The sequence below is a fragment of the Manis javanica genome, chromosome 3 (genome assembly GCF_040802235.1).
Source record: "Manis javanica isolate MJ-LG chromosome 3, MJ_LKY, whole genome shotgun sequence".
Lineage (NCBI taxonomy): Eukaryota > Metazoa > Chordata > Mammalia > Pholidota > Manidae > Manis > Manis javanica.
Genome location: NC_133158.1, coordinates 135,240,141 through 135,251,430, shown reverse-complemented (window position 1 = coordinate 135,251,430; position 11,290 = coordinate 135,240,141).

The following is an 11,290-nucleotide window of genomic DNA, read 5'->3' as shown; positions in this document are numbered from 1 at the left end:
ATGGGAAGTATCTGGCAAATTCCCAAATGTTCAGGAATTATACAACATTCTTCTAAATAACCCATGTGTCTAATATGATGTTAAACAGACAATAGAAAATATTTTGAAACAAATGAAAATAAAGAGAAAATATATCAGAATTTTGGACAAATAGCCAGAGCAGTGCTTAGAGAAAATTTATAGCACTAAATAAATGTTTACATTGGAAAAAAGTAAGATTTCAAATCAAGAATTCTAGCTGCCTTAGGAATCTGGTAAAAGGAACAAATTATGCCCAAAACAAAGAGAGACCATAAGCAGAAAATGTTATGTCAGTGAAAACAGTAGAGTAAAATTAATGAAACCAAAGTTAGTTCTCATCATGAAAAAAGGAGAGAATACACAAATTACAAATATCAGAGCCTGCAGCCATTAAAAATATAGCACAGGAATATGGCTAACATTTTTATGACAATAAATTTGATAAATTAGATGAAGTTGACAGATTCCTTGAGAGTTTCAAGTGATCAAATCCCACTCAAAATGAACTAGATAACCTGAATATTCTTATATCCATTAAAAAAAACTCAATTTGTATTTTAAAACCTTCCCACAAAGAAAATCCCAGGTTCAGATGGTTTCACTGGTAAATCTGAAAATGTTACACAATTTTATAGTGGATATTTTACATACTCTCAAAATGCAAAATTATAGAAATGGAGAATGGATTCATGGTTACCAGGAGGCAGGGATGGTGGTTGAATATGAAAAGATAACACAAGACAGTTCTTTTATGGGGATGAAACAATTTTGTATCTTGTTTGTAATGGTAGTTCCATAAATCTATGTATAAGATAAAATTGCATAGAACTATAGACACAAATACAAAATAATTGTATGTTAAAAATGGTGAAAACCAAATAAGGTCTATATAGCCTAGTTAACATAATTATACCAATGCTATTTTCCTGGCTTTGATATTGCACTAGAGTTATTCCTTCAGGAGAAACTGGGAAAATCCAGGGGACTCTATATGTTTTTGCAACTTCTTGTGAAACTATAATTATTTAAAAATAAGAAAAAAAAATGACCCAAACATTAGTGAGCTGTGTGGAACAACTTCAACTAGCCTAATATGTGTGTAATTGAAATCCCTGAAAGATGTGAGAGCGAAGAACTGAAAGAACATTGGAAGAAGTAATGGCCAAATTTTTCCACATTTGATGAAAACTAAACCTACAGATCAAAAACCCAAAACAAATGCAAGCACCAGAAACATGAAATAAATCAATAAACTACACCAAGATACATTGTAATCAAATTGCTCAAAACCAGCGATAGAGAGAAAAATTTTAAATGCAGAAAGAAAAAAGACATTACGTAGAGAAACAAAGATAAAGCTGAGAGCAGATTTCTCATCAGAAACAATGAAACTAAAGGAAACAAAAGCAAGTAAGTGGGACTATATCAAACTAAAAAGCTTCTGCATAACAAAGGAAACTATCAACAAAATGAAAAGACAACTTACTGAATGGGAGAAAATACATGAAAATCATAAATCTGATAAGGGGTTAATATCTAAAATATGTAAAAACTCCTACAACTCATGGCAAAAAAAAAAATCCAACTAAAAAATGGGCAGAGGGTCTGAATAAACATTTTCCCAAAGTAGACATACAAATGCCAATAGGTACACAATAGATGCTCAGTATCACTAATCTTCGGGGAAATACGAATCAAAACTACAATGCGAATCAAAAATATCACCTGACACCTGTTAAAATGGCTATTACCAAAAAGACAAGAAATAACAAGTGTTGACAAGTTGAAAAGGGAACTTTTGTGCCTACTTGGTGGGAATATAAATTGGTGCAGCCACTACCGAAAACAAGATGGAGGTTTCTCAAAAAATTAGAAATACAACTACCATATGATCTAGCAATCCCAGTCCTGGGTATTTATCTGAAGGAAACAAACTAACTTGAAAAGATACATGCACTCTCATGTTCATGTGGCATTATTTACAAGTACAACATGGAATCAACTTAAGTGTTCATCAATGGATGAATGGGTAAAGATGTGGTTTATATATACATTGGAATATTATTCAGCCACATAAAAGGAGGAAATCCTACCATGTGACCTCATGGATGGACCTTGAGGGAGTTATGCAAAGTGAAGGAAGTCAGACAGCAACAAATACAATGTGATCCCACTTATATGTGGAATCTAAAAAATAAAATAAGATGAAAAAACAAATAGAGAGCAGATTGCCAGGAATGGAGGTGGATAGTGGGAAAAATGAGTGAAGGCAATCAAAAGGTACAAACTTCTAGTTAGAAAATAAGTCCTGGAGACATAATGGGCAGCATTAACTATAGTTAATAATACTGTATGTATATTTGAAAGTTGCTAAGCAAGTAGATCTTAAAAGTTCTCATCACCCAAAAAGATTGTTACTCTTTGTGGTAATGTATGTTAACTAGACTTATCATGGTGATCATTTTACAAACACTGAATCATTTTGTTGTACTCTTGAAATTAATATAATATTATATGTCAATTATATCTCCTTAAATAGAAAAGAGAAAAAATGCAACTGAAAAGACAGTGGAGCAACACCTTTAAAACACAGAAATAAAACACTGCCTACCTAGAATTCTACTACCCCATTAAAAATATCTTTTAAAAACCAAGACAAAAATTAATAACTGTAGTGATAGTTGATACAAAGAGTATTCTTAAACTGTATTTAGTTTTTGGATGACAGTATTTGTCTGTTGCAAACTCTCATAGCTGAATTACTTAGTTGTATTTTATGGGATTTCAGTACAGTTAATATTTAAAGGAAAATCTGAAACTAAATTACACAATGAAAAGGTACTATACTATAAATAACTTAGCACCTTATTTTGTCATTTAGAACAGTGACAATGCAACTCCAGTGAGCTCTTCTGGAAGTTATATCAAGTCCAGGTTTGCTGTTTAGTATTGGACTGAATTAATTGTTCAACCCCTAATAATTTTTACTAAAATAGTTAACTTCATTCTTGTGTCTTGGTTTTGTTTTATGTATTCTGTGCCAAGGTGCATGTTTCTTAGTTTCCTTACCTGTTACTACAGAATATTTTATATTCCTATGGCTATTGCCAAGGCTGCAAATAAAAGAAAACCTATATTTATATGCAACATTACATCTTTTACTGCCAATGTTTCTATCTGCTCTCCCTTGTTACCGCTGTTTTCTTGTGCTAATAAAGTAGGTTTGATGGTCTTTTGGAAAAAAGAAAAAAAAAAAAACCAAGACAAAAATGAAGACTTTTTGAAACATACAAAGCTGATAGCATTCATTACCAACAGACCTATGTTGCAAGGAAGGTAAAAAGAACTTCTACACAAAAGAATGAAGAGTAACAAAAATGGCAGCAGTTCTCAACATATGTTCTGAGGAACTCCTGGTTTTCCCTTCCAGGAGATCTGCAAGGTCAAATTATCTTCATAATCATGCTAAGACGTTTTTGTTTTTTCATGCTAATTCTCTCACAATGTGTTTGCCAGAGTGTGATATGGTGACAGAATAAAGGCAGTGGCAGATGTGAGAATCTAGCGTTCTTCTGTTAAGCAAGATACTCAAGAGATGTGTTTAAAATGTAGAATAGTGCAGGCGGAGCCAGGATGGCGGCGTGAGTAAAGCAGTGGAAATCTCCTCCCAAAAACACATAGAGCTATGAAAATATAACAAAGAAAAATCTTCCTAAAATAGACACCACAGGACACAGGACAACATCCAGACCACATCCACACCTGCAAGAACCCAGTGCCTTGCGAAAGGGGTAAGATACAAGCCCCGGCCCGGCGGGACCCGAGCGCCCCTCCCCCCGGCTCCCGGCGGGTGGAAAGAAACCGGTGCGGTTTTTTTTTGGCGAGTGCTTTTTGGAAGCCTTAAAGGGATAGGCCCCCGTTGCTAGGGAGGCAGGGTGGTGGGACCGGTGAGCAGGTGCCTGGGAACAGCACCTGAGGACAAAGAATATCCCACGTTTCTCCCTACAGGACCGGCGGGCGGGTGCCTGAGACTGGCGCCTGAGGACGGAGGAAATCGCGCGTTTTTCCCCTTTTTTTTTCTCTTTTTGGCGAGCGCTTTTTGGAAGCCTTAAAGGGACAGGGACCCTGGTGCTAGGGAGGCAGGGTGGCGGGACTGGTGAGCGGGTGCCTGGGACCGGCACCTGAGGACAAAGAATATTCCACGTTTTTCCCTGTGGGACCGGTGGGCGGGTGCCTGAGACCGGCACTTGAGGACAGAGGATATCGCGCGTTTTTCCCCTTTTTTTTTTCTCTTTTCTGCGAGTGCTTTTTGGAAGCCTAAAAGGGACAGGCACCCCGGTGCTAGGGAGGCAGGGCGGCGGGACTGGTGAGCGGGTGCCTGGGACTGGCACCTGAGGACAAAGAATATCCCGCGTTTTTCCCTGTGGGACCAGTGGGTGGGTGCCTGAGACCGGCACCTGAGGACGGAGGAAATCGCGCGTTTTTCCCCTTTTTTTCTCTCTTTTTGGTGAGTGCTTTTTGGAAGCCTTAAAGGAACAGGGACCCCGGTGCTAGGGAGGCAGGGCGGCGGGACTGGTGAGCGGGTGCCTGGGACCAGCGCCTGAGGACAAAGAATATCGAGCGTTCCTTCCCTGCGGGACTGGTGAGCGGGTGCCTGGAACAGGCACCTGAGGACAAAAAAAAAAAAAAAAACGCATGTTTTGTCCTTTTTTTTTTCTTTCTGTTCCCTCTCTCATTGTTGCTGTTGTTGTTTTGGTTTGGAGAGTGCTTTTTGGAAGTCTTAAAGGGGCAGGACAGGTCACTTATACCAGAGGCAGGGAATCTGGGGATCGCTGGGCACTCTAACCTCCTGAGCAGCAGGGAGCACAGAAGCCCCTTACGGAGATAAATAGCCTCCCGGCTGCTCCCCCTCCAACGGGGCTCCACCATTTTGGAGGAACAGCCCCAGCCAGGCCAAGCCCACAGCAACAGTGGAGATAAACCCCAAAGCAACTGGGCAGGAAGCAGAAGCCCTGTGCTGCGCACAGCTGCCCAGCACAAGCCACTAGAGGTCGCTATTCTCCCAGGAAAAGGCTACAAACCAACAAGAAGGGAAGCTCTTCCAGCGGTCACTTGTACCAGCTCTGCAAACTATCTCTATCACCATGAAAAGGCAAAACTACAGGCAGACAAAGATCACAGAGACAACACCTGAGAGGGAGACAGACCTAACTAGTCCTCCTGAAAAAGAATTCAAAATAAAAATCATGAACATGCTGACAGAGATGCAGAGAAAAATGCAAGAGCAGTGGGATGAAGTCCGGAAGGAGATCACAGAGGTCAGGAAGGAGATCACAGAAGTGAAACAATCCCTGGAAGGATTTATAAGCAGAATGGATAAGATGCAAGAGGCCATTGAAGGAATAGAAGCCAGAGAACAGGAACGTATAGAGGCTGACATAGAGAGAGATAAAAGGATCTCCAGGAATGAAACAACACTAAGAGAAATATGTGACCAATACAAAAGGAATAATATTCGTATTATAGGGGTACCAGAAGAAGAAGAAAGAGGAAAAGGGATAGAAAGTGTCTTTGAAGAAATAATTGCTGAAAACTTCCCCAAACTGGGGGAGGAAATAATCGAACAGACCATGGAATTACACAGAACCCCCAACAGAAAGGATCCAAGGAGGACAACACCAAGACACATAGTAATTAAAATGGCAAGGATCAAGGACAAGGAAAGAGTTTTAAAGGCAGCTAGAGAGAAAAAGGTCACCTATAAAGGAAAACCAATCAGGCTAACATCAGACTTCTCAACAGAAACCCTACAGGCCAGAAGAGAATGGCATGATATACTTAATGCAATGAAACAGAAGGGCCTTGAACCAAGGATACTGTATCCAGCATGACTATCATTTAAATATGATGGTGGGATTAAACAATTCCCAGACAAGCAAAAGCTGAGGGAATTTGCTTCCCACAAACCACCTCTACAGGGCATCCTACAGGGACTGCTCTAGATGGGAGCACCCCTAAAAAGAGCATAGAACAAAACACACAACATATGAAGAATGGAGGAGGAGGAATAAGAAGGGAGAGAAGAAAAGAATCTCCAGACAGTGTATATAACAGCTCAATAAGCGAGCTAAGTTAGGCAGTAAGATACTAAAGAAGCTAACCTTGAACCTTTGGTAACCACGAATCTAAAGCCTGCAATGGCAATAAGTACATATCTCTCAATAGTCACCCTAAATGTAAATGGACTTAATGCACCAATCAAAAGACATAGAGTAATAGAATGGATAAAAAAGCAAGACCCATCTATATGCTGCTTACAAGAAACTCACCTTAAACCCAAAGATAAGCATAGACTAAAAGTCAAGGGATGGAAAAACACATTTCAGGCAAACAACAGTGAGAAGAAAGCAGGGGTTGCAGTACTAATATCAGACAAAATAGACTTCAAAACAAAGAAAGTAACAAGAGATAAAGAAGGCCACTACATAATGATAAAGGGCTCAGTCCAACAAGAGGATATAACCATTCTAAATATATATGCACCCAATACAGGAGCACCAGCATATGTGAAGCAAATACTAACAGAACTAAAGAGGGAAATAGACTGCAATGCATTCATTGTAGGAGACTTCAACACACCACTCACCCCAAAGGATAGATCCACCGGGCAGAAAATAAGTAAAGACACATAGGCACTGAACAACACACTAGAACAGATGGACCTAATAGACATCTATAGAACTCTACATCCAAAAGCAACAGGATATACATTCTTCTCAAGTGCACATGGAACAGTCTCCAGAATAGACCACATACTAGCTCACAAAAAGAGCCTCAGTAAATTCCAAAATATTGAAATTCTACCAACCAATTTTCAGACCACAAAGGTATGAAAGTAGAAATAAATTCTACAAAGAAAACAAAAAGGCTCACAAACACATGGAGGCTTAACAACATGCTACTAAATAATCAATGGATCAATGAACAAATCAAAATAGAGATCAAGGAATATATAGAAATAAATGACAACAACAACACTAAGCCCCAACTTCTGTGGGATGCAGCGAAAGCAGTCTTAAGAGGAAAGTATATAGCAATCCAGGCACACTTGAAGAAGGAAGAACAATCCCAAATGGATAGTCTAACATCACAATTATTAAAACTGGAAAAAGAAGAACAAAGGAGGCCTAAAGTCAGCAGAAGGAGGAACATAATAAAGATCAGAGAAGAAATGAACAAAATTGAGAAGAATAAAACAATAGCAAAAATCAACGAAACCAAGAGCTGGTTCTTTGAGAAAATAAACAAAATAGATAAGCCTCTAGCCCAACTTATTAAGAGAAAAAGAGAATCAACACAAATCAACATAATCAGAAATGAGAATGGAAAAATCACGACAGACTCCACAGAAATACAAAGAATTATTAAAGACTACTATGAAAACCTATATGCCAACAAGCTGGAAAACCTAGAAGAAATGGACAACTTCCTAGAAAAATACAACCTCCCAAGACTGACCAAGGAAGAAACACAAAAGTTAAACAAACCAATTACAAGCAAAGAAATTGAAACAGTAATCAAAAAACTACCCAAGAACAAAACCCCGGGGCCGGACGGATTTACCTCGGAATTTTATCAGACACACAGAGAAGACATAATACCCATTCTCCTTAAAGTGTTCCACAAAATAGAAGAAGAGGGAATACTCCCAAACTCATTCTATGAGGCCAACATCACCCTAATAGCAAAACCAGGCAAAGACCCCACCAAAAAAGAAAATTACAGACCAATATCCCTGATGAATGTAGATGCAAAAATACTCAATAAAATATTAGCAAACAGAATTCAACAGTATATCAAAAGGATCATACACCATGACCAAGTGGGGTTCATCCCAGGGATGCAAGGATGGTACAACATTCGAAAATCCATCAACATCATCCACCACATCAACAAAAAGAAAGACAAAAACCACATGATCATCTCCATAGATGCTGAAAAAGCATTTGACAAAATTCAACATCCATTCATGATAAAAACTCTCAGCAAAATGGGAATAGAGGGCAAGTACCTCAACATAATAAAGGCCATATATGATAAAACCACAGCCAGCATTATACTGAACAGCGAGAAGCTGAAAGCATTTCCACTGAGATCGGGAACCAGACAGGGATGCCCACTCTCCCCACTGTTATTTAACATAGTACTGGAGGTCCTAGCCACGGCAATCAGACAAAAACAAAGAAATACAAGGAATCCAGATTGGTAAAGAAGAAGTTAAACTGTCACTATTTGCAGATGATATGATACTGTACATAAAAAACCCTAAAGACTCCACTCCAAAACTACTAGAACTGATATTGGAATACAGCAAAGTTGCAGGATACAAAATTAACACACAGAAATCTGTAGCTTTCCTATACACTAACAACGAATCAATAGAAAGAGAAATCAGGAAAACAATTCCATTCACCATTGCATCAAAAAGAATAAAATACCTAGGAATAAACCTAACCAAAGAAGTGAAAGACTTATACTCTGAAAACTACAAGTCACTCTTAAGAGAAATTAAAGGGGACACTAATAAATGGAAACTCATCCCATGCTCATGGCTAGGAAGAATTAATATCGTCAAAATGGCCATCCTGCCCAAAGCAATATACAGATTTGATGCAATCCCTCTCAAATTACCAGCAACATTCTTCAATGAATTGGAACAAATAATTCAAAAATTCATATGGAAACACCAAAGACCCCGAATAGCCAAAGCAATCCTGAAAAAGAAGAATAAAGTAGGGGGGATCTCACTCCCCAACTTCAAGCTCTACTACAAAGCCATAGTAATCAAGACAATTTGGTACTGGCACAAGAACAGAGCCACAGACCAGTGGAACAGATTAGAGACCCCAGAAATTAACCCAAACATATATGGTCAATTAATATTTGATAAAGGAGCCATGGACATACAATGGCAAAATGACAGTCTCTTCAACAGATGGTGCTGGCAAAACTGGACAGCTACATGTAGGAGAATGAAACTGGACCATTGTCTAACCCCATATACAAAGGTAAACTCAAAATGGATCAAAGACCTGAATGTAAGTCACGAAACCATTAAACTCTTGGAAAAAAACATAGGCAAAAACCTCTTAGACATAAACATGAGTGATCTCTTCTTGAACATATCTCCCCGGGCAAGGAAAACAACAGCAAAAATGAGCAAGTGGGACTACATTAAGCTGAAAAGCTTCTGTACAGCGAAAGACACCATCAATAGAACAAAAAGGAACCCTACAGTATGGGAGAATATATTTGAAAATGACAGATCTGATAAAGGCTTGACATCCAGAATATATAAAGAGCTCACACGCCTTAACAAACAAAAAACAAATAACCCAATTAAAAAATGGGCAGAGGAACTGAACAGACAGTTCTCCAAAAAAGAAATACAGATGGCCAAGAGACACATGAAAAGATGCTCCACATCGCTAATTATCAGAGAAATGCAAATTAAAACTACAATGAGGTATCACCTCACACCAGTAAGGATAGCTGCCATCCAAAAGACAAACAACAAGAAATGTTGGCGAGGCTGTGGAGAAAGGGGAACCCTCCTACACTGCTGGTGGGAATGTAAATTAGTTCAACCATTGTGGAAAGCAGTATGAAGGTGCATCAAAATGCTCAAAACAGACCTACCATTTGACCCAGGAATTCCACTCCTAGGAATTTACCCTAAGAATGCAGCAATCAAGTTTGAGAAAGACAGATGCACTCCTATGTTTATCGCAGCACTATTTACACTAGCCAAGAATTGGAAGCAACCTAAATGTCCATCGGTAGATGAATGGATAAAGAAGATGTGGTACATATACACAATGGAATACTACTCAGCCATAAGAAGTGGAAAAATCCAACCATTTGCAGCAACATGGATGGAACTGGAGAGTATTATGCTCAGTGAAATAAGCCAAGCGGAGAAAGAGAAATACCAAATGATTTCACTCATCTGAGGAGTATAGGAACAAAGGAAAAACTGAAGGAACAAAACAGCAGTGGAATTACAGAACCCAAAAATGGACTAACAGGTACCAAAGGGAAAGGAACTAGGGAGGATGAGTGGGCAGGGAGGGATAAGGGGGGGGGAAGAAGAAGGGGGGTATTAAGATTAGCATGCATGGGGGGAGGGAGAAAGGGGAGGGTGGGCTGCACAACACAGAGAGGACAAGTAGTGACTCTACAACATTTTGCTAAGCTGATGGACAGTAACCGTAATGTGGTTGTTAGGGGGGACCTGATATAGGGGAGAGCATAGTAAACATAGTATTCTTCATGTAAGTGTAGATTAAAAATTAAAAAAAAAAAAAGAAAGAAAGAAAGAAAGAAAGAAAGAAAGAAAAGGGGGATTACTCCTTAACAGGATAAAACTATTGGTAAATCAAAGATCAACGCATGCTTTAAATATCCTTAATGTTGATCACTTAAAGGGTGTCAGATGATCAGCTATGGAGGTACTCTTTTCTGATAATATTCCTTTCTCTTAATAAAAAAAAAAAAAAAAAAAAAAGCAGTTACTGTGTGCTGACCTCCAATGAGTTCTGCACAGTGGTATAGAGGGCATGTCAAAGTGTGGGCAAAGGGTCTGTTTGTTTCTACGCAGAAGATCAAGGCCTAGCTTGGATACCCAGGAAATGAACTAAGATACGATATGAGGAGGAGCTTCCGGCATCAGCACTCTCTGGAGGACTTGTGCCGGGGGATGATCATCAAAAAGCCTCCACAGGGATCCAGACGATGCTGCGGTTGTGGCTGCGTCCAGCCCACCGTCTCCTGGACTTGCCATAAGAATGAGGAGGGAGATGTCTAGGCTGGCATGTGCATACAGTGAGACAACGAATTTGACCGGATCTGTACTGTTGGAACTCAACCAAGAGTTGGGAGGGGTGCAAGGTGTAGCACTCCAAAATCTCATGACTATAGACTATCTATGGTTAAAAGAACATATGGGATGTGAACAGATCCCAGAAATGGGCTGCTTTAATTTGTCTGATGGTTCAAGTACAGTTGGACAATATCCATCATATCATAGATAAATTTTCACAAATGCCTTGTGTGCCTAAATGGTTTTCTTGGCTTCACTGGAGATGGATGGTAATTATAGATTTGCTTTGTTTATGTCACCGTATTCCTATTATGTTAATATGTGTGTGTGCAAATTAGTTAGTAGTTTAAAACCTATACATACTTAAGGTACTCTACAAGAAGATAT